Raw genomic sequence first — 22,741 nt, forward strand, 5'->3', positions numbered from 1 at the left:
AATAATATAGACTTTTGTTGCCATCAACTGTTTGTAATTCTAATTCACATTTGTAGAATGATGCAATGCAAATGGTTAGCAAAAATTTCCTCAAGTTTGACATAAAATGGACTATTCTTCAGGAATTAGACAAGGCATGCCAAGGCAATGTCTTCTAGATCGACTTCAAGCCATGAAAAAGTTGCACACAAAGGTCTTCATTTACATTTTCTCTGTGTTATTCCTCATTACTCATTCAGGCAATATTCACTGGTCCCTCTTCTGGGCAGGATTTGGCCTGGGAAGGGGAGAGAATGGAAAGGGAAATGGGCAATGGACCTTGTATTAAGGAGGAAGAAAGACTCATAAACAACTCTGAGGTTGTGGCATAAGTGTAGCTAAGATATGGATGAAAAGTGACTTGGAAAAGCATCCAAATGCTTCATTTATGTGACAAGGTAAGCACATATGTTTGAAACAATTGTGACAATCAGAACCTTTCAGTTTCCATCTGGATATTTGTTATATTGTCAACACTGTCCGGTTTTGAAGATAAAGTCTTCATTTGGTTTTGTGACACGATAGGTTCTTTTTAGCTCATTTCTTGCCTTTCTTATAAAATGTGTTGTTGCACTTCCAATAATACACTTTTGATGACATCACAGATGATGCATCCATTCGTCTTATATCACTCAACACACTAGGCCACGTTGGCAGAAATCCTTCTTGCATTTATGCCACCTAATTTGAAAGCTACTGTCAAATACTTCAAGAAAAAGAAAGAAAGCCCAAGAGAATTAGGTGATAATATTATTCAGTGATATCTATTGAGAGCATTTACTTAATCAAAATAAAAGATGTGACACCTGGTATGTATCTATCACTCCCCAGCTGGCACAGAGGGAGGCAGCTGGCTTGGACTGTGAAATACCTTCCATTGCTGAGTCTTCCCTGAGTGGTGGTTTGAGCAAGAAGGTGAGGGGAGAAGAAAGCTACCCCAGCTTAGTTCAGCAAATTTCCCGGCTTCCTGGCAAGTCACTTTGATGTGCTGTGCGTTTGAAGTAAGTCCTCTCGTATTTTGCACCCCTCTTCACCCATCTCTTCATTATTAGCCCCCGTAGTTTATCAGAGGGAGAAAAGTCCTCTGATAATTATTTCTTCGAGGGAGTCTGAGAGAGTGAGACATGGAAGGAAGAAAACAAAGACAGGAAGAGAGAGACAGCAAGAATGCTAGAAGGGGAAATGGGTAGTGAGTATAAAGCCATTTGGCGTTAGAATATACCTCACCCAGATTTTAGTTGAAATATACACCATTAAAATAACCAGGACTTGGCTTTATGAGGATTTTTCTGGCGTATTTTATACTCTTATCTTCAGATTCGTGAAGATAAATAGTCGTAGTGAAGATAAATCTTCGTGAAGATAATATCTTCGTGAAGTTAAATAAACTGTTTATTTATTGCATTTTATTTTTTGCATTTTAAAATGTCATTTTTAGAGAAATCCAGAGTTTTCCCATATTTTTATTTTACCTATTTTAGAAACTCTTTTAGAAACTCAAGCAATGCCACTGCCAATACACTCATACGTAAAATTAAGTTAATAGTAGTATCTATTTCATAAAGTTATAAGGAGGGAATGAACTAACATTTGCGAAGTGCTTAGAAATGCCTGGAAAAGTAAATGCTATTAGACAGGGCAATAAAAAAAATAAAAAAAAAATATAAAAAGAATAATGAAATATTGAATAAAATATACCTTGATAAGTTAGATTGTTGGTCATCATTGTACCTCATCTATGTTGGTTATTATTTCCAAAATTGGGCTGATAACTCCAGAGAAGTTACTGTTGTTTCTGCCCCTTCGTGCCATAATTGAATGATGCTGAAGTTCCATATTGGTGTTACCTCTTATAGGTAACGCAGAAGATACTAGTTTTAATTATTTCTGAACTCTTCTGTGGTGCTAAGGAGGACACTTGTTCTTGGTTACTTAGGTTTTGGCAAGAAAATTACTGTATTGTCTGGTGGTCTGGCTGAGATGTGGCCCAGGGTAGCCAGATGGTGACTGCCTTTATCCAGTTAAAAGTTTCTCTGGCTTGAAGTGCAATGAGAAACATCTTTTGGCCCCTCTCTCAGGAAGAAATTCAAAGTTGTTTTAGATTCCATGTTTTCTTTCTGTGTTTCTTTTAAGTCTCTTACCATGTATTTCAGAAGCAGTGCCAGAATAAAGCACTTACTTCCTTGACTGATATATTTTCATTAATCATCACTCTTTCAGCAGAACCTGACCTAGAATGCCTCAGTGACAGATCTCTTGCTGCTGTTTTTGCAATAGGCTCAGAATATTAAGGCTGGAAATCTACCAGGGCCAGGGCTATTGATGACACCACTGCTAGTCCCTGGTTATTACCTGGCATTTTAGTTTATGGCTTGTATTTAGGCTTTAGGGATTGGTGGACTAACCATTCACTGTTGTAGATGGGCACTGGCTGAAAGCCTGACTTCAGGTTTGCAAAATAATCACTATTGCCTGGTTACCAAGCCAACCTATTTTTAAAGTTTCCTGACAAGATGTTTGCAGACTCAATTAGAGCCTCAGTGCTGACGAAACTCAGGTCTGTGAATTCAAAATACCAAGAGTATGTCTAGTCAATCTAAAAAATATCTGTGGCTATTTAAATTCTTTAGACTGTTATCTTAAGAGCAAAGACAACAGTTGCTCTTTACTTTGTAATATTGAATGGTTAGACCAACAGTTAAGAGTACCTGGGGACTTGATTCTCTCCTATGTTCCATTAATGTGTTAATACTATATGAATTAAACTGTATTATACCTTTATGGTTTACCTGATATTTCAAGATCCTGTGGCTTAAAATGATCATAAGATGGGTTTCTGGATTTCAAACTTGGCTAGATGGCTGATTCCCCATATATCCCATTGTCTTCTATGAAGGATTAAAAGACAAGTGGAACAATGACTGCAATGTGTTCCGAGATGGCCATGTGTCTGATAGTGTGCTAAGTGCATCAGTAATATGTTCTCTCATTTCACACACACGTCTCTCCCACAAGGTAGTCATCATTATCTCCATTTTATTGATGAAGATATCAGCACTTAGGTGACTTACTTAATCATACAGATAGTAAAGAGATAGAGTGAGATTTGAATCAAGGCTAATCCAAAGACAAAGCCCATGCTTTTAGTCATTATGCAAAATTTGCTTCTTCAGTGGGAAAATTGCTCATTTTCTTTATTGAAGAGTTACCCAAACCTGTTGGAACATATGACAAGACTAGTGCATCAGTATGTCTGCTGTGATACTGGCCAAAAAGTTAAAAGGGGTCTAAATTCCATCTATCTAGAACTCTTTTAAAGTATCCACATCAACATACCAGCATTTGCACCTCATGCTTTCTCAAGAACTTATTAAAGTCATTGCATTTCTATGTATATGAATATGTCCATTAATGAAGAGAATCTATTCCAATGACATAATGTACACACAGCATTAATTTTTAACAGATGTGAGAGCAAATAGTCCACGCATAAGCTCCTTGGGGCCATCTTCCAGAAACCAAACTTGAACATACCTTTCTCCCAATTATCCTTAGAAAAGCCACTCATTTTCCCTTATTTTCTCTAGCAGAGTAGGAGGCCATCTGTCATAAATGTGTCATTACAATGAGAAAATTATGGGCACAAAGGATTAAAGACAGCTGAAAAATAAGTCTTTTTATTAATCAACTATTCATAAATATGTAGCTAGAGGGAGTTAAAAATTCACAGCAAGCAGGTATATTAGAAAAAATGGGAAATATAACAATGGTAATGCAACTACATATTTAAATGAGGATCTTCTATGTATCTGGGAGAGAATAATAGTAGTAGCAACTATTTAAAAAGGACTTTTATGTACTTTTTTTTGAACAGGTGCATTGTTTCTTTAAATTCTTATCACAACCTTTTAAAAAATTTTAATGTTTATTTATTTTGAGAAAGAGAGAGAAAGAGAGAGAGAGAGAGAGAGAGCATAAGAGGGGGAGGGGCAGAGAGAGAGGGAGACACATAATCTGAAGCAGTCTCCAGACTCTGAGCTGTCTGCAGAGCCCGATGAGGGGCTCAAACTCAAGAACCATGAGATCATGACCTGAGCCAAAGTATGACACTCAACCTGAACTGAGCCATCCAGGTGTCCCTGACCACAGCCTTTTGAGCTGGATATCATTTTGGTCATTTTTCCAAATGGAGGAAATGGAGGTTAAGGGTTATTTGGTATTTTTTCCAGTGGTAGCACAGCCAGAATTCAATCTAGGTGTGCCTAAATCAGAAGCTCAGGTTCTTTCAGTTAAAGGCTCTGCAGTCATGATTAGCTGAACATATAGCACAGTGGTACAGTGATGGTGTAGGGGAACTTTTGGCTTGATAGAAATTTTCTGTATGGTCAGTATGACTATAACTTTGAAGAGAGCAGATCATTGGCATAGGAGACAAGCCAAAATTGTGCCGTTGTCCACATTTAAAAAAAAATAACTTATATTTTATATTATTTTAATTTTTCTTCATAATCTCTTTCTCCTTAATCTCTTTCCTTAAGAAAGAGACCATGAAGGAAGACAACTATTAACCTGATGAGAAATGAAGGCTGAAAATTATTTTGTCTAGACATGAATTTTTCCACAATGAATCTGCAATAGGACTTCCCTGGACATAAAGAAAATTCAATATATGGGAGGAATATATTAGAAAGTGGAATTTAATATTTAATAATGAAGAAATTAAATTATATTCTCTTCATTCCTAGCATAAAGCATTATACCCTCAAACACTTTAGTGTGTGTTTTGTATTAACAAGAATATTATACTACATAGGCACAATATAAATATCAAAATCGAGAAAATAAGGTTGGTATTACTATCTAATGTTCAGACCGCATTCACGTTTTGCCAAAATTCCTAATAATGCCCTTTATAGAAAAGGGATCCAGTTAAGAATCACACATCACATTTGGTTGTTATGTCCCTTTAGTCTGGAATAGTTTCTTCTCTTTTTTAAAATAAAATATTATTTTATGTATTCATTATTTTTACTTTTGTGACCCTGACACTTTTGAAGATTACGGAATATCACTTTTTTTTTTTGTAGAATGCCACTCCCTGCAGGATTCACAGATTATTCATTATAATCGGATTTTGGTGATGTACCTTCAGTAAGGACATCACTCAGGTGATAACCGTGTTCTACACACCTGTCAGGTGGTGCACAATTTTGTTCACTTTCATAACTTGATTAAGGTGGTATCTGCCAGGCTTCTGCATTCTGAAGTTATTTTCCTCACACTTTTGTAATTAATAAGTATTTTATGGAGAATTACTTTGAAACTATGTAAATATCCCATTTGTTGTGTGTTAAACTTTCAAAAGTTTTTCATTCATCTACTTATATCTGTACGGACTCATGGTTTTCTATTTTATTATTTAATGGATTCTATTTTATTATTATTAGTATTATTATTAATCTTTATGCTAAGATATTCCCAGATTTTCCAGAGGCTTCTATGTACTTTTGATATGTCCCTATCATTCTATGAGCATAGCTTTGCTTTCTGGAGAAAATGTTATACATTCAGCTTCACTTTTCCTACCTCACCCTTGTTATCAACCATTTTTCCATGTATTCCTGGTTCTTTTGTTGAAAAATAGTATTTAGAAGCCAAGATCTGGGCACCAGGTGTGCTCATTGTTATTGGGATATCACTGTTCCCAAGACCTCTCAGTGGACACACACATGCGTGCGCACACACACACACACGCGCGCGCGCACACACACACACGTATGCATGCATGTATGTTTCTTTTTAATTGGAGTTCATTCTAATTTTCTCACATTCGGTATTTGTAACTCTCTTTTCTTATATTGAAAAACTTGGTTCCCATTATCTTTGATTTATTTGTTTGATCACTTCTACTGTATGTAATAAATTTCCAATGGCTCTGTCACCCCTTTCCCTTGCCCATATGTCTTTCTCATTCTGTCTGGGCTCCATGTCCTTGTGCCAGGCTGTTTTCCTATATGGGTGACCTCCATACCCTTCTTGGCCCCATTCCTGGCCAGCTCTATGCCTCATGGCTGTCTTCCTCACATTACCTAAGCTCTGTCACCATCAACCAGGCAGCCATCCTGGCAGATGCCCTCCTCACCCTGGTCAATGTCTAATTCAATGCACTGGACCTCCTTTCTTTCTGCTTCCACTAACCTCATCTTGTTTGAACTCTGACATCCTATACCAGGCCACCCTCAAGCATGGATGCCCTTATCACCCTGTTTATTTCTGACTCCCTAATCTTATCCCTCATCACCATCCTCATCACTCCATGCATTCTATCACCTTTCCCCAAGCGGATGTATATCTTGCCTGTCCCATCTAATGCCTTTAAGGCTGCATTATTCAGGGTGGCAAAGGAAGAGAATGGGGGACAGAGGAAGTAGAAGAGAAAGTCAAGGAGGAGAATGATGAATACTTTTGAAAGAATATCATTGTCTTAGTTGAGGCTATTATAACAAATCTCTAAGTCACTGGGTGACTTAGACAACAAACACTCATCTCTCACAGTTCTGGACACTGGAATGTCCAAGATCAAGACTCCTGTAGATCTGATGTTTGGTGAGGTACTGCTTGCTGGTCTGCAGGTGGCCGTCTTCTTGCTGTATTCTCACATATTGGAGAGCAGAGAGCTCTGGTCTCTGCATATCCCTTTAATGTCATTAATCCTATTCATGCAGAGTCCACCCTCATGACCCAGTCACCTCCAAAAGACCCCTCCTTCAAATACCATGATATTGGAGATTTAGACTTCAGCAAATGGATTTTGAGGGAACACAAACATTCAGTCCATAGAAATCATTAAGAATATGCGCTATTTTCTAGTTAAACTTTATCCTTCTGGGGTGTTTTACTAGAATAGAATAGCAGGGGCATTTTTGCTCAGTTCTCTTTACTAATTAAAATTCTAAAAGATCACAAATAAGCTACTATTATAATACTTTTAATAATACTTTATAATATAATTGCAAACACATTGTTAGTCTATGAAAATGTTAACTATGTTTAAAAGCCTCAGATTATAATCAAACAGCAACCTATAGCTCTGTTTTCGTGTGTGTGTGTGTGTTTGTGTGTGTGTGTATGTGTGTGTATGGTGTTGTAAAATGTTTAAAAGTGAGACATTTTGAAATGGGTATTATATATCTCTAAGCTGATTAGAGTTTTATCTGGAATCCAGTTAAATTCAAGGGAAAACTCTTTGCCAACTAAATGATTTCAAATGTTTCATTGCCTCTTTTGAAAGGAGACTTCAGAGTCTTGCAAAATTTATCTGTGCTCTATATGAATGAATGTATTCACTTTAAACAAAATAAACACAAGGTTCTACTCCATACCTGTTATGATTTCCCCACTATTTGAAGAAACACTTGTACGGGTGACAAAGGTTGTCTAGGGTTATAACCAGCCTTGAAATCTTGCTGCTTTGCACTCAGATAAGTATCTCTTTGCCCTTTAATTTCTGTATTTTCTTTTACATATTTTATGATAACTGGGAAACTAAACATAAAAACGCTGATTTAATTTTCTCTAGAAAAATGTAAAAACACATTCCTAGATATAGAACAGATGCACAGGACACGCATTGGAAATAGTATGAAAACTGTCATCTCAGCCCTCACAATCACATTTTTTCACCTGCTTGGGGGAATTGTACATCTCTGGCTTGTTGAACACATTCTTGACTGCAAAATTGAAGACTGCCAGATCAGAAATGCTGCCTTAAGCATGTTATTTCTTAGCTTATATTTTATACTTGGAAGAAAAAAGCATTAAACTACATACTAAAGCATAATGGAATGGTGTTAAAGAATGGAACTGATTTTAAGAAGACATAAGTTGCAGAGATACCTTTGTAGAGCAATCAAGATTAATTTATAGAGCACTATTTAATGTGTAGATTTACTGAACTTGGGCAATCTAAGCCAAACTGCAATACTTAGACCACAAGCCCCTATAATCCTAAGAATATTTCTAAATTTGAGAAAATACCCACATTAAGATGGTGCAACTTATACTATTTAATACTCAGCCCCTTGAGAAAAAAATTTGCTAAAAGATATTTTTTATCTTGAAAATTCTGCTTTATTATTACATTAAATGAACCAATAAAATATTTTGTACAATTGAAAATAAATGTTTTATATATGTTCTATCTTCATATGCTTATATATATGTATATATATACATATATGTATATATAAGTATATATTATATACTTATATATACTTATATATGAAGATAGGCAACTCTAAATTTTTAGATCCTAAAAATGCCCCAAGAACTAAAAATAGCTTTCAAGTAAAGCAACCTATAGCTAGCTTTTGTCAAGTGCTCATCCTATGCCGGTATGCTTTGTATACATTATCTCATTGAACCATCACCTCCATCCTATGAGGTAGATGTTTATATCATCCCTATTTTTCAGATGAGGAAACCAAGGCCTAGAGAAGCTGAGGAGCTTACCTAAGGTCACACAAGTGGCAAATGATGGAGTAGGGATTTGAACTCAGCAGTCTGATACTATGGCCATACTCTTAACCTTCATGCAGTAATATATGAGTGAGGGACTAAAAGAAAATGGAACCCATATCTTCAAAATTTTGTTATCTTGCTTATGTCTCATTGATTATACTCTATTGGAGCATGATCAAAAAGAAATGGATTTCTATGGAATCCTAGAAAGCAATTAAAAAGAATGTGAAATTAGGGTTGAGCTATTAAGGGAAAGAGGGGAGAATGCAAGGGAAAACCCAGCCTCTATGGACCCTGTCCCTACCCTGACTCTTGAGCCATGCCTGCACCTCCCACGGGCCAGTTCCAGGCAATGCCCACTATAGTTAAGGGCACACAGTTTGGAGCCAGACACACCTGAATCCTATTCTAGCTGCACCATGTACCACTAAGACATTTTGGAAAAATGACAACCTCTCTGAGTTCCAGTTTTTTATTTGTGAGGAAAAAAAACCACATGATATAATAACACCTTATAGTGTTTGGGGATTAAATGAGCTAAGAGTGGCACTTAATGTGGTCGGTTCTTGTCCCCTTTCAAATTCCTGTTCACGTCGCCCTGTTGCTAACCACTGGCTGTCTGAACTCCTTATTTTCTTAGTCCTCTACAATGAGGTCTTGCTGCTGCAAATCCATTCTCTTCTTTCTACATTCATATCCATGTTTTGTGTGTGAAGGTTGATCTCAGTTTGACTTTGAAACAAAGCAATTGAGTGAGCCTCCTGGGAATGTTGGCGTCTTAAAACAAATGTTACTAACTCAGACAGATCTAGCTTGTAAACTGTCAAACTGTATGACAATATGAAAGTGATTTCAGGTAGGTTGGAGAGAAATTCTTGGTAAACCTTCTCATACCAAAGTGTATTAACCATGGTCTGTTCTTTCAGAGAGAGGGCTGGCCTCCTCCATATCGGCCCCCCACCTCACCTGTGCGTCCTCTTAAAACCTGAACACTTTCTGCTCCAACACTGGAAAAAGGGTTTTCTGAAGATAAGATGTCATTTTGAAGATACGAGAGGCTAAAGGTAAGAGCCCTTAAGAATAGGATTCATTTAGCTCAAGTCATGGAATTTACACGTGACAGGGTAGCTTATAGTAGCATGAATGTTGTTACTAGAATCTCAGTATTAGTCATAATATGAAATATATGATATTTTCGCTTCTTGATGACTCATCTCTCAAGTACCACTCACTTCAGTATGCACATGCATATTGATGATTGACAGCTAACGGGAGGCTAGAGGGAAAAGAGAATCCATTCACTTCTTCCCACATACCATCCTTTAGAAAGAAAAATTAGCAGAACGGGAGCAGAAACCCTCCCTTTTTTTCTGGCTTGGATTCTATCTGTAGGGCCTGCTTCTTTATATTGTTTTCTGTGGTTCTATGAAAATAATTTAAAGGATAGTTGTCTTAGTTACTAGGCCAGACAGGACTACTTTTAAAAATGCAGTGATCTGTAGCACACCTTGGCCTTCTCATAAATTCAGCACAAGTCCCTTCACGATGTAAATTTTCTTGAAGTTTCAGAATTGACTGGGAAGGACCAGCGCCTTCCTGGCCATGGCTGACAAAGCTGTGACTTCAACCACCAGGTGATGCACCTGATTAGATCCTTGGAAGAGCAGAGGATAAAGAGGCTTTGGAAACCTAAACTCATTGTGGAGAAGGAAGTGCCTCTGTGAGCATGACTGTAGTAAAATAGGGAATAAAGGAATGCAAATACTCCATAAAGTAGCATGAGATCATGCCCTTTTAAAAAGCATTTTAAACCTGAAACTTTCTGTTAATGGACTATGAGATCAACTACCAGCCCATAGCTTCAGTAGGAACAATAGGTGAGCACTCAGAAGCAGAAATGAGGAAGAATCTAGGTACTAGATAGGGCTAAATGAACTACTTTAAACCTATATAATATTGATTGTCCTAAAGGAATGGAGATGGCAATTCCTGATGAGTGTTGTCTCTTTGGAAAGACTCTTTGGCTTTTGTCTATAGGATTTTACTTATTAAAACCTTAGTGAGAGGACTGTTGTTCCACATATGGTTTCAGATTTTGCTTCTCTTATTCCTGATTTGGTCTCTGCCTTGTATGGTCAGGGATTTTATTATTTAGGATGAAGCGTGTTAATTTGTAGAATTATCTGTCTAATATCCCCATCATTATTCCTTGCTTAGTATTCCTGGCCTTCCTCCCTGTGTTCTGTGAATCGTTATCTGATTCTGTTTATGTCACTATCATCTGCACCTCATGATTATATTTGTGACCTTGGTCATATCACTCACTCTTTCTGTCTTAGTACCTTCCTTTGATAAAAAAGAATGACAGTTACTTTTAAGCTCTTTAGAGAAAGATGTATGTCCTTAGTTATTTGTGGAATATTTATCAGAGTCTTGGGAAATATAAAACGGAGAAGTTACTTAAACAAAAAAATATGGCTTTTGGAAAATCTATTTTTTGTTACCATCTCCTTTTCAAAAACTAGGCGGTTAACCCAAGTGTAACACCATGTAAACAGTTGCTGTATGTTTGAACATGTTACTGTGGTAGATCATACTCTAAATAAATCATGGTTTCTTTTCACTAGGACAGTGAACATGATTTGCCCAGAATATTGGTGATTTGTAAACAAATAAGCTAGACAAAATACAAGTATTGTCCTAATCACTCCAAATCCAGGGAAATTAACATGTCTTTGAATACAACATATAGTCAGATCCCAAGATCCGTCCAGTAATTTCAACCAATATTTAAGCAAATCCAACCAATATAAATGGGATCAAATATTTGGGTGCTAGACTCTTTGCTGACCACTGGCATTACAAGAAGATTAAGCTCTTATTAATGAGTTTTTAGATTAATGGGGAAGAGAGATATTGTCCTAAAGGAAAAGAAAAGTTATTAAATGTTTTAAAACAGGTAATGATTTATATAGCCTTGTATTTTAGAAATATTATTCTGAGTTTTTTTGTGAAGAACAGTTGGCAGGTGGAGAATCAAAGCAAAACAGAAGACAGAAGACTAATTTGTAGGCTATGGCAAATGAAACCCTGACAACAGGCAAGATTCTGTGTTAAGCACTGAAAATTCTAGAGTAACATGTACGACATTTGCCGCTTTGTGGCCAAGGTAGTTAAGAGTATAATTAGAGATATATGGCTTAAAACCAAGTGAAATTAGGGGCACCTGGGTGGCTCATTCCGTTGGGCATCTGACTTCAGCTCAGGTCATGATCTTACAATTTATAGGTTTGAGCCCTGTGTCAGGCTCTGTGCTGACAGCTCAGTGCCTGGAGCCTGCTTCAGATTCTGTGTCTCCCTCTCTCTCTGCCCCTCCCCCACTAACACTCTGTCTCTCTCTGTCCCTCAAAAATGAAAAAACATTAAAAATTTTTTTTAAGAAAAACCAAATGAAATTAAATAATAATACTGGTCTCATTTTTCTTAGAAGCATGGGATATTTTTGTCTTTGTATTACATATCTGGAACAGAGCTGTTGCTCAGTAAATATTTGAAAGAATGAATGAGTTGAAAAACTGCCTAATAAACATATGACATGCAATTTTAAAAGAGTAAGAATTTTACATAAGGAAATAATTACTGTGTAGTGTGATGAGTTCAGGTATAGGGACAGAGAGCAGAGAAGACAAAGTGATTAACTCTGTTCACATCAGACAAGACATCTGATCTGAAATAGATTTTTAGAGGTTTAAAATAGTTGTTTTCCAGGAGGGCACAGGGTGAAAGATAATTTACAGAGAACACCATGTGCAAAGGTATGAGAGTTGTGAAAATATTTGCAGTTCTCTGCCTTCCTGTGTATTAATCTGGCTGGAGTATAAAAAGGAGGGGAATAGGGCTGAAAGAGAAGAGGAATTAGGTTGACAGAGACCACAGATGAAAGAACTTCAAATGCCACAGAAAGTAACTTAGATCATACCTTGTAAACTCTTTAAAAAAAAAAAAATTAATGTTTATTTTTTTTGAGAGACAGAGAGAAAGAGATAGAGACAGAGTCAGAAGCAGGCTCCAAGCTGTCAGGACAGAGCCTGACGCGGGGCTCGAACTCACAAACCGTGAGATCATGGCCTGAGCGGAAGTTGGATGCTCAACTGACTGAGCCACCCAGGTGCCCCCATACCTTGTAGCCTCTTAAGCAATTTTGGGCCAAGGAGGGAACTGATCAGTTGTCCGGCAGCAATATGGAGGATGCATTGGAGGACAGGAGGCTAAATCAGGAAGGTTAGTTAAATAGTTAGTGGGAAAGTTCCACTGAAGTGGAGTTAAGATGATGTGTTTTTTTTTCTTTCTCCTTTCAAAATTTACTTACCTGGGCACCTGGGTGGCTCAGTCGATTAAGTGTCCGACTTTGACTCAGGTCATGATCTCACGGTTTGTGGGTTCGCGCCATGCATCAGGCTGTGTGCTGACAGCTTGGAACCCGGAGCCTGTTTCACATTCTGTGTCTCCCTCTGTCTCTCTGCCCCTCCCCCACTTGTGCATGCATGTGTGCACTCTCTCTCAAAAATAAATAAACATTACAAATAAAAACAAACCAAAAACCCCAAACAAACAAAAAAACAATGGACCCAAAACAACCTAGATTGTATTGTTAGCAAAGAAATTAGAACGTCTCTGTAACTGTGAACCACCATCTGTGAGGGTGATTGAATACTATTATGGGAAGACACCAAGAAAGGATCCCCTTGACTGAATATTTCAGACAACACAGCAGAGCACTGCCAACTAAGTGAGACACGCTGAGGCAATGTTACAAACCATTACAGTGTGGAGAAACCTAAGTTCTGAGGTCAGGGGAAGGGGAGAGACAGTTTGAATAGTGTAAGTTTGCTATCTGAAGCTAGCTATCTAGATAGCCCTCAAGAAAACAATTGAGTGTAATCTCTGGTGGTCATTTCACCTCCTCCAGTGTAGAATGAGTAAATGTCCAAGAGATTCTAAGAGTTACACTAATGGGGGTGCCTGGGTGGCTCAGTTGGTTAAGCATCCAACTGTTGATTTTGGCTCAGGTCATGATCTCACGGTTGGTGAGATTGACCTCCTCTCCAGGCTCTGTGCTGACAGTACAGAGCCTGATTGGGATTCTCTCTCTCTCTCCCACTCTGTCTTTGCCCCACCTCCCCCAAGTAAATAAACACTTAAAAAAAGTCACAATAATGGAATTCTTTCCACATGCGAAGGAACATGAGTGGTGGGTAAAATAGTTCTGACAAATACGGATGAAAAAAGACTCCCATTGTACACAGAGTTGTGAAAATTTATATCATGAGGAAGAAATAAAATTACTCAAAAATTGATATATAACATATAAAATTCACCCTTTTATAACCACAATTATCTCATTTCAGAAAGTTTTTGTCAACTTTAGAAGTGCTATGCACACTAGCATTTACTTCACACTCTGCTCTCTAACTCCTAGCTACTACTAGTTAACTTTCTGTCCCTATGGATTGCTCATTCTGGACATTTTGTAAACATTGAATCATATAATAAATGGCTTGTTGTGTCTGGCATCTTTTACTTAACATATTTTCAAGGTTTATCTATGTGTGTATTAGAAATCTATTCCTTTAAGTGGTTGAATATGCTTTTATATGGATATACCAAATTTTTTGTTTGTTTCTGAGTTTGGTCATTTATCAATTAATGGACATTTGGATTATTTCCACTTTCTGGCTATTGTGAAACACGCTGCCATGAACATTCATGTGCAATCTTATGTGTGGACATATATTTTTTACTTCTATTCAATATATACTTAATAATAGAAACGCTGGGTTATATGGTAACTCTGTGTTTAATTTTTGAGTAACTCAAACTTCTTTCAAAGTGGCTGTACTGTTTTTACATTCCTGCTGGTAATGCAGCCGTGTATCATGAGAATTCCAATTTCTCTACCTCTATTTACCCAGTATTTATTTTTAAATGTTTAGAATGTATCTAGGCAGAGGGAAAATTTGATGGTAAGAAAATTTGAGAGCATAAGGCTTGAGTGTTTTGCAAAGATGCTTCTTTCTCTGAGACCAGAAGGAGGGCTATAAGACTGGGAATGCATGTAAACAGATTTCTATGAAGAGAGATGAGAAGCTGAGGATATGTTTTTCTGGAAAACTTCTAGGCCGAGAACAAATCAGTATCCTCTACTGTGAAATGAATTGATTGGTTCTTGAGGAGAAAGGTGAAGATTTGGAATAGGTGTTTGGGGGATTGGAAATTAGTACTATATAAAATTAACAAGTGGTGCTGAAGAGCCAAACAACATTTAAGTCACTATGAATTATGGTGATGCCCACCATCCCTGAAATCACTATCAGGGAATCCTCCTTTCCAAACAGAACAATAGCACTTAGTGGTCTGGGTGGGAGAGAGGAGAAGAGGGGTATTTATTAGGATCAGTGTTGAGAAGTTTAGAGTTGATTTGGATGAAAGGACCCTGTTGAAGGGTTTGGAAAAAGACTGGCCCACATGGCTATGACTGGAGAGGGAAAGAGACAGGACCAAGAAAATAGTGTTCAAGACACTAAAACACTATCCATGAGGATGAAGAAAAGTTTTAGTGAGATAAAGGGATTTTGAAAATTTACAAATTAACAAAAGCTGACATGTAAATTTTTAGTCAAGCAAATATTGCCTTGTCTAGCTTGTCCAGTCCCTTAAGGTTTGTTGTGAGTATGTTTAGTCTTTATTTAAGTAATTATATGATTTGTAAAGCAAGGTAGAAACCTGTTTAGAACGGGGAATGATGTATCGAAAGTTGAATATGAGGCCAAATGGCCTGTACAGCTTTAAAGGTGAGGGAGAATTTCTTAAGGAAATGTTGGTTTCAGGAGATTTTGAAAAATGGTAAAGGAAGCTCTTTTGAAAAGGTAAGGTAAAGAGGGCATTCCAATTACTGGGCAGGAGGAACTGACTGAAAGTAGATGAAGAGAATGGTGGGTTTTAATTCTTAACATCCAGGAGTGTCTTTCCAAGAAAATGAGATCCAGATGGGCCTTAACTCGTTAGTCAGTGTATGTTGAATCTCCCCTTGGGTTGAAGGTCTTTCGTGTCACCTCCCCAAGTAAAGTCTGTGTGGTTATAAGCCCTTGAATGACATATTCATACAGCTAATCAGCTTCATTTCACTCTACTCCTTCCTGCTCAGTTTTCTCAGCCACACCTGCTGCTTTCAGCCACTTCCATTCCCAAGAGGGAGCTAGAGAGTGAGGTGGGGCAGGAAGCAGAAAAAGCATGGCAAGGAAAGGGAAAACTTAAAGGGATGGAAGTTAAACGAACTCTTAAGATAAAAAGTGTTCAAGTGGGAGTGAGGGATATGGAAAGAATGGAGTTTGTGAAAGGAATAAAAATGATATTACAGGAAGAGGAAGAGGTGAGGGAAAACATGAATAGAAAGGATGGTAATGCCACAGAGTTTCGTCATTGTGACATTGCTTTTTTGCTGGTTTGTTATGAGGAGTATTAAATATGGGGCCTTTATGAGATCATCAGTTCTTGTCATCTTTTTTTTTTTTCCCACTGTGAACACATGTGGGCATGGTGGCCACATGCAAGGCACACTCTGGTGGATATACTCAGATTTTTGAGCAATTTACAGCACACTAATTTTAATTTAATTCCTTTCTCTTTCAGCTAAGAATGTATTTTATAAACAAATAGGTAAATGTGATCTTGTTACAAAAGTAACTAATTTATCTTAAAAATTAGAAACCTTTTAAACATTTACTTATTATTATCAATTACTTTTTAGATTTTTCATAACCAGTTAGAGCACCTAGGTGGAGGACAACTGCAAGTTATTTATGAAGTTTTGTATGCCAGTTTTCTGCAAAACAGAGAATAGTAGCTAGGGGAGTGCTATCAATTCAGCATGTAAGTTTTGAGCATCTCTAATGTGCTAGACATACTGATCTTGATCACTTATCATAACTCTCCAAGAGCAATATCCTTTTTGATCTTGTTTCTTCCATCCCTCTTCCTTCTGCTTGTATCTCAGTTTCTATCACCTCAAGATGTATACTAAATGTTCTATAAATAAATGCATGAATTATGGGTGCTTTGGTGCTTTAAGGATGGAAATGATATAGAGTCTCCCTTTAAGTACCATTTTAAATTGAGGGGAAGAAAACATATACAATTAAAATTGTGGTGTTGTGATTTGTTCATACATGAGTGTTATCAGGTTTTTCATTGCCCCATTCAAATCCTGTGACATTTAAAAGAATTCTGTCTTGGGGCGCCTGGGTGGCTCAGTCTGCTAAGCATCTGACTTTGGCTCAGGTCATGATCTCACAGTTTATGAGTTCCAAGCCCTCATTTGGCTCTGTGGTGTCAGCTCAGAGCCCACTTTGTCTCCCTCTGTCTGCCCATCCCCTGCTTGCAGGCATGTGTGAGCCCCCCCCACCCCCGCCTTTCAAAAATAATAAATAAACATTCAAAAGTGTTCTGTCTTTTCCAGGGAAGTTCCACGTTTTGGGAGACACAGAATTAGGAATATCGGAATATTGATGCAAAAAACAAACAAACAAACAAACAAACAAATAACAGATAAATAAGAGGCTAATTCAATCCAAAAGGTGAAGCAAAAAAAAAAAAAAAAAAAAAAAATGCCATGGGTCCTAGGTGAATGGGAGAAGGTTTAGCATGTGAATTGCTCTAGAGCAGTTTATTGAAGATAATGAGAAAGAATTGAGAAATGCCAAAAGACCTTCTTGAGAAGCTTTATTGTGGGTTATAAATTGGATAGCATATATAAATGGAGAGGTGAAAAGACAAATTGGAATTATAAATATTTTAATTGTTGGACTGCCTTGAATGTACTTGATATAGAGACTGAGTCACATGAGACCCTGGCTTTTTGACAGGCTACATTATTATTGAAGACATCAGGCAATTAGTTTTAATGGAGGTAACAATGTGCTCAGGAGGCCCAGCACAAAATTCTGATGGGAAGTTGATATTTAAACAGGTTTTGAAGGCTGCAACAAGTCCTTAGAATTATGCAATGTTTAAACCATGTAAATATCCAAATATTTTTTATTGTTCTGTACTTTCTTTTCTTATAGTAATTTGATTTATACTTATTTATTTATTTATTTTTAAATTTTATTTTGAGAGAGAATGTGAGCTGGGGAGGGGCAGAGAGATAGAGATAGAGGGTGGGGGGGGTGGCGCGGAGTGAGAGAATCCTAAGCAGGCTTGACACTGTCAGTGTGGAGCTCCATGTGGGGCTTGATCTCATGAACCATAAGATCATGACCTAAGCCAAAATCAAGAGTCGGACACTTTAGCAATAAAGCCACCCAGGCTTCCCAGTAATTTGATTTTTAAAATGTTCTTTACAAACACTAATTGAAAAGGATATATGCACCTCTATGTTTATTGCAGCATTAGTTACAGTAGCCAAGATAAAGCACCCCAAATGTCCCTTGATAGATGTATAGATGAATGGATAAAAATATGAGATTATATATGTATATATGATACACTGACACACAACAGTATTACTCAGCCATAAATAAAGAATGAAATCTTGCTATTCAGAACAACATGGATGGGCCTAGAAAGTATTATATACTAAGTGAAATAAATCAGAGAGAGACAGACAAATTTCATATGGTTCCCTTTATATGTAGAATCTAGAAAACAAAACAAATGAAGAAATAAGCGAAAAGCAGAAAGAGACCCATAAATGCAGAGAACACAGTGATGGTTGACAGAGGGGAGGAGGATGGGGTGGGCAAAATAGTTGAAGGGAAGTGAGAGATACAGGTTTCCAGTAATGGGTGAATAAGTCATAGGGATAAAAGGCAAAACATAGGGAATACAGTCAATGTTATTGTAGTAGTGTATGCTGACAGATGGTAGCTACCCCTGTGATAAGCATAGCATAATATATAGACATTAAAGCACTATGTTGTACATCTGAAACTAATGTCACATTCTGTGTCACCTATACTTCAATTTAAAAAAGTGCTTTTTGCAACACAGCAGAAACTACAACAACAAGTCCTTGGGGGAGGGGGCAAGACATTCCACGATGAAGATAATGTCTGAGATTATACCAATTGTCTTTTGAAAGTATCAAATCTTCTGTATACTGAAATGTAGATTTCATAGTAAAGTGTTACAGGAAATGAAGTAAAAAAATGTTATAACTACTGTTATTATTGAATGCTTAGTAAATGCCAGGTATTGAACAATTATCTTAATCTTTGCAACCAAGTTATGACTACCTTCATCATCATAGTCAAAGTGAATAGTTGGAAGACAATTGAGAATAGAATCCTCTATTCTGGAATGGTGAATGCTGATACTTAAATTCTCTGCAGAGAAATAGAAGCTTAAAATATGAATGGTCAGGAAGAGTGGAGACTCAACAGAAATGGTGTCCCCAAACAGGAGACATGTTCGAAGAAGATAGATATGGGCAACAGTGCCAAATTTCAGTTGTTTGAGGGCTGAGAGGAGAGAGTAGGAGCTAATATGTAGGCATTACTGTTGGCATTTTGGGAGAGCATTTTCAGTAGAATATTGAAAGTGGGAATTATATTTAAAAAAATTTTTTTTAATGTTTATTTATTTTTGGGGCACCTGGGTGGCTCAGTCGATTGAGGCTGAGGCTCCGACTTCAGCTCAGGTCATGATCTCACGGCTCATGGGTTCGAGCCCCGCATCGGGCTCTGTACTGACGGCTTGGAGCCTGGAGCCTGCTTCGGATTCTGTGTCTCCCTCTCTCTCTCTGCCCCCAACCCGTTCACAGTCTGTCTCTGTCTCTCTCAAAAATAAATAAACATTTTTTAAAAAATTTTAAAAATTTTATAAATTTTTACCCTCCAGGGAAGGAAACAGGAGACTGACTCACATTATCAACAAGAGCTGAGAATCTTCTTATAGATGAATAGGGAGGAACAATAAAGACAGCAGGCTTGATCTATGGGAGATAAAACATCCCTGATGTTTATTTATTTTTATAGTTAAACATTTTATATTTAAACATTTAAAAAAAATTTTTAAAATGTTTATTTTTGAGAGAGACGGAGACAGAATGTGAGTGGGTTAGGGGCAGAGAGAGAGAGGGAGACACAGAATCCGAAGCAGGCTCCAGGCTCCGAGCCGTCAGCACAGAGCCTGATGCGGGGCTCGAACCCACGAGCCGTGAGATCATGACCTGAGCTGAAGTCGGAGCCTCAATCGACTGAGCCACCCAGGCACCCCGAAAGTGGAAATTATATTAAGGGAGGCTTCAGTGAATGTATGAGGAATTAGAAGCAGCAGAGAACCTGCTGTTCTTGAGGATTGATGACCCTCCAGGGAAGGAAACGGGAGACTGACTCACATTATCAACAAGAGCTGAGAATCTTCTTATAGATGAATAGGGAGGAACAATAAAGACAGCAGGCTTGATCTATGGGAGATAAAACATCCCTCATGCAGGCAAGTCGATGGGAGGGAATGGCTCCCATAGCCAGATGGAAGAGAAGAGTTGTGCTTGGCAGGGAGAGACACCACAGCAAGGCAGAGCTGGATAGAGGGCTTAAATGTTGATCTGACTCTACACTGAGTTTTCATTTACTGTTTTGTACCATCTCCCTATTTCTGTAGGCACAAATAAGCTAAATCTGTTAAGAAGACCACTGTGGTCATTCCAGTATAGCCAGGGCACTGTACGATGCTGAGCTAGTTCCCACTGTAGGGCCAGAATCAATGTTTCAGGACTTCTTCATAAAGTAGCTAGAGCTTTTCTGAGCATAGGAAGTGTTGAGAACAATGGAGAAATGGGACCTGTGTATCAGATCAGGTCTATTTACATCTAGGTTCAGCATAGACCAGACAGGGCACAGTGTGAAATATAGGCGATGCAGGGGACTTAGCTCCCAAACTCTCACCCCCTCTTAGACCAAAACTTCCTCAGTGGATTCTGTAATTGTAACACAGATTACATCCAATGAGGTGTTTAGCCATTCAACTATCCCATAATATTCCTGGGGTGTGCAGTTGCTCACAGCACAGGATCCTTTCCAAGTGCACTCACACTGCAGGCAGCGTTAGCTGAGCACAGTTTATGTTGGATCCTGTTTCGGCATGCTGCATTTAATATTTTTTTGTTTTTTTAGAGCATAATTTTTTCCTTACTTAACTGAAATCTTCTCTTTAGGCAAGGAAAAAAGACCCACTGATTTTCAGAACAGATGCTCTCTTAGGTCTGGCTTCATGAATTGGAAGCCAAATATAATCACATGGCATTATCTGAATGCCTTGCCAAGCAGTAGAGTGTCTTCTCATACTTACCTGTTGGGGTCTAGAGCATCAAAAATTAGATATTTGTAACTTTTTTCTTTGCAGCTTTTATTTTCTTATTTACTCTATGAAACTGTAAACATTTCTGAGGTGGTCATGGTGAGGGAGCCTTAATCAGTTAACTCTATAGAGGGATTCCTTTGCATATGACATTTCTCAAAATATTTTACTTTCTGTAATCAGACCCTCAAAATCTCCAAGGAGCTGGGAAAATAAGATACCCTCTTCATTTTATAGATGAAGAGACTGAGGTTGAGAGGTTAAGTGACAAGCCAATCTTAGAACCAGGTTAAACTAGAAGGAGAAGGCAGGTCTTTGCAATACTGAGAGCCATCTTATTGAACCCTTTACTTAACAAAGAGATTAATCGCCTAAGAGGGAATTATGATCCTGGGAACAAAGACTTTTAATCAAGTTTGAAGCCATGTGTCAAATGTGTCACTGTCACATTAAGAGTTACCATTTCTTGAGCACCTACTGTGTGCCAGTCACTTATCAATCATACACATTGCTACAAAGTTGGTAGCAATCATTAATTATTTTAAGTAACTTAATCATTTTAAATAACGTTTCATCTCTTAATAAATATGAAACTGTTACTTAAAATGATTAATTGACTGGCGATGGGCCAGATAATATGTGATAGACTCAGGATTTGAACCCTAGTCGGCTTGGTGTACTCCATGCTGCTTCACTGGACTTCACAGCTTACATGCCAGGTGACTCTTTCAGTTTCAGTTTCCTTATGTTTAAAAATGGATACATTTGTACTTACTTTGCAGGGTGTTTTGACAATCACATCAGAACACAAGGAGAATATCAAATACAATACCTTTGGCTGCTTCAACAGCAGTGGTGGGTGCTATTTGGCACTCTAAGTTAATTGGTTACTATTGGAGCTAGAGATGTGCTCTAGGTGTAGGTTTTCAGATTATCAGCTCCCCCCATGTGATGCTGAGGGAAGGGTCCTGTGGGGCAGACAAAGAAACAGAAGGAGGAAGAGCAAACAGGGCAGAGAGTGGGGACAGTCAACATTGACAGTCAGAAATATAATGGTAGGCACATGGCCAATCAAGAAGAGACCCTCAGGGAGGATTCAGTCATGTGTGCAGGGGAATGGCTGTGAAGCAAAAATAGCCCAGTGGGAAGGGAGGCATTGATGGATGTGAAAGCAAGCAGAGCCATCTTTTGGCTTAATTTACCATTTATTTGACTTGAGGTAAACTAGGAGAAAAGATCCATTTAAAATGGATTTCAAATTATGAAATTAAAGAAGCTGCAAATTGCAGGTATAGAGGTTACAGGTGATCTGACCACATTCAAGTGCAGAAAGGATCAAATAAATACAATTGAGACTTAATTGGCATTTAAGATGGATATAGAAGTTGTAAGAAAGGACCAGGCTGTTTTTTTTTTTAAATTTTTTCTTCAACGTTTATTTATTTTTGGGACAGAGAGAGACAGAGCATGAACGGGGGAGGGGCAGAGAGAGAGGGAGACACAGAATCGGAAACAGGCTCCAGGCTCTGAGCCACCAGCCCAGAGCCTGACACGGGGCTCAAACTCACGGACCGCGAGATCGTGACCTGGCTGAAGTCGGACGCTTAACCCACTGCGCCACCCAGGCGCCCCAGGACCAGGCTATTTTGAATGAGTTGGCCCATCTATTTACTTGTGCATTCATCTATTTACTTGTGCATTAAGTACTGCTCAGCTCTGGCCATGTGAAAGGTAATGTGATAGTAGTTAGCAATACAAAGGTGAAGAAAGAATGGCCCTTTCCTCAAGGAGTTCAGATTCTGGTAGGGAAACATATATAAACAAG

At 38.0% G+C, this 22,741-nt stretch overlaps 1 long non-coding RNA gene across 1 annotated transcript in view; it reads left to right on the plus strand.

The window, feature by feature from the left end:
* The window catches only part of LOC147584698 (uncharacterized), a 45,737-nt gene extending 36,020 nt beyond the window's left edge, over positions 1 to 9,717 (plus strand). Inside the window, exons 2-3 of the long non-coding RNA XR_015255824.1 lie at positions 871 to 1,040; positions 9,486 to 9,717. This is a non-coding gene — a long non-coding RNA (uncharacterized LOC147584698). The remainder of the gene's footprint in view (positions 1 to 870; positions 1,041 to 9,485) is intronic.
* Positions 9,718 to 22,741: the final 13,024 nt, after the last annotated feature.

This window comes from Puma concolor, chromosome A1 (assembly GCF_028749965.1).
Source record: "Puma concolor isolate L17-30 chromosome A1, mPumCon1.1.hap2, whole genome shotgun sequence".
In the NCBI taxonomy this organism is placed as follows: Eukaryota; Metazoa; Chordata; class Mammalia; order Carnivora; family Felidae; genus Puma; species Puma concolor.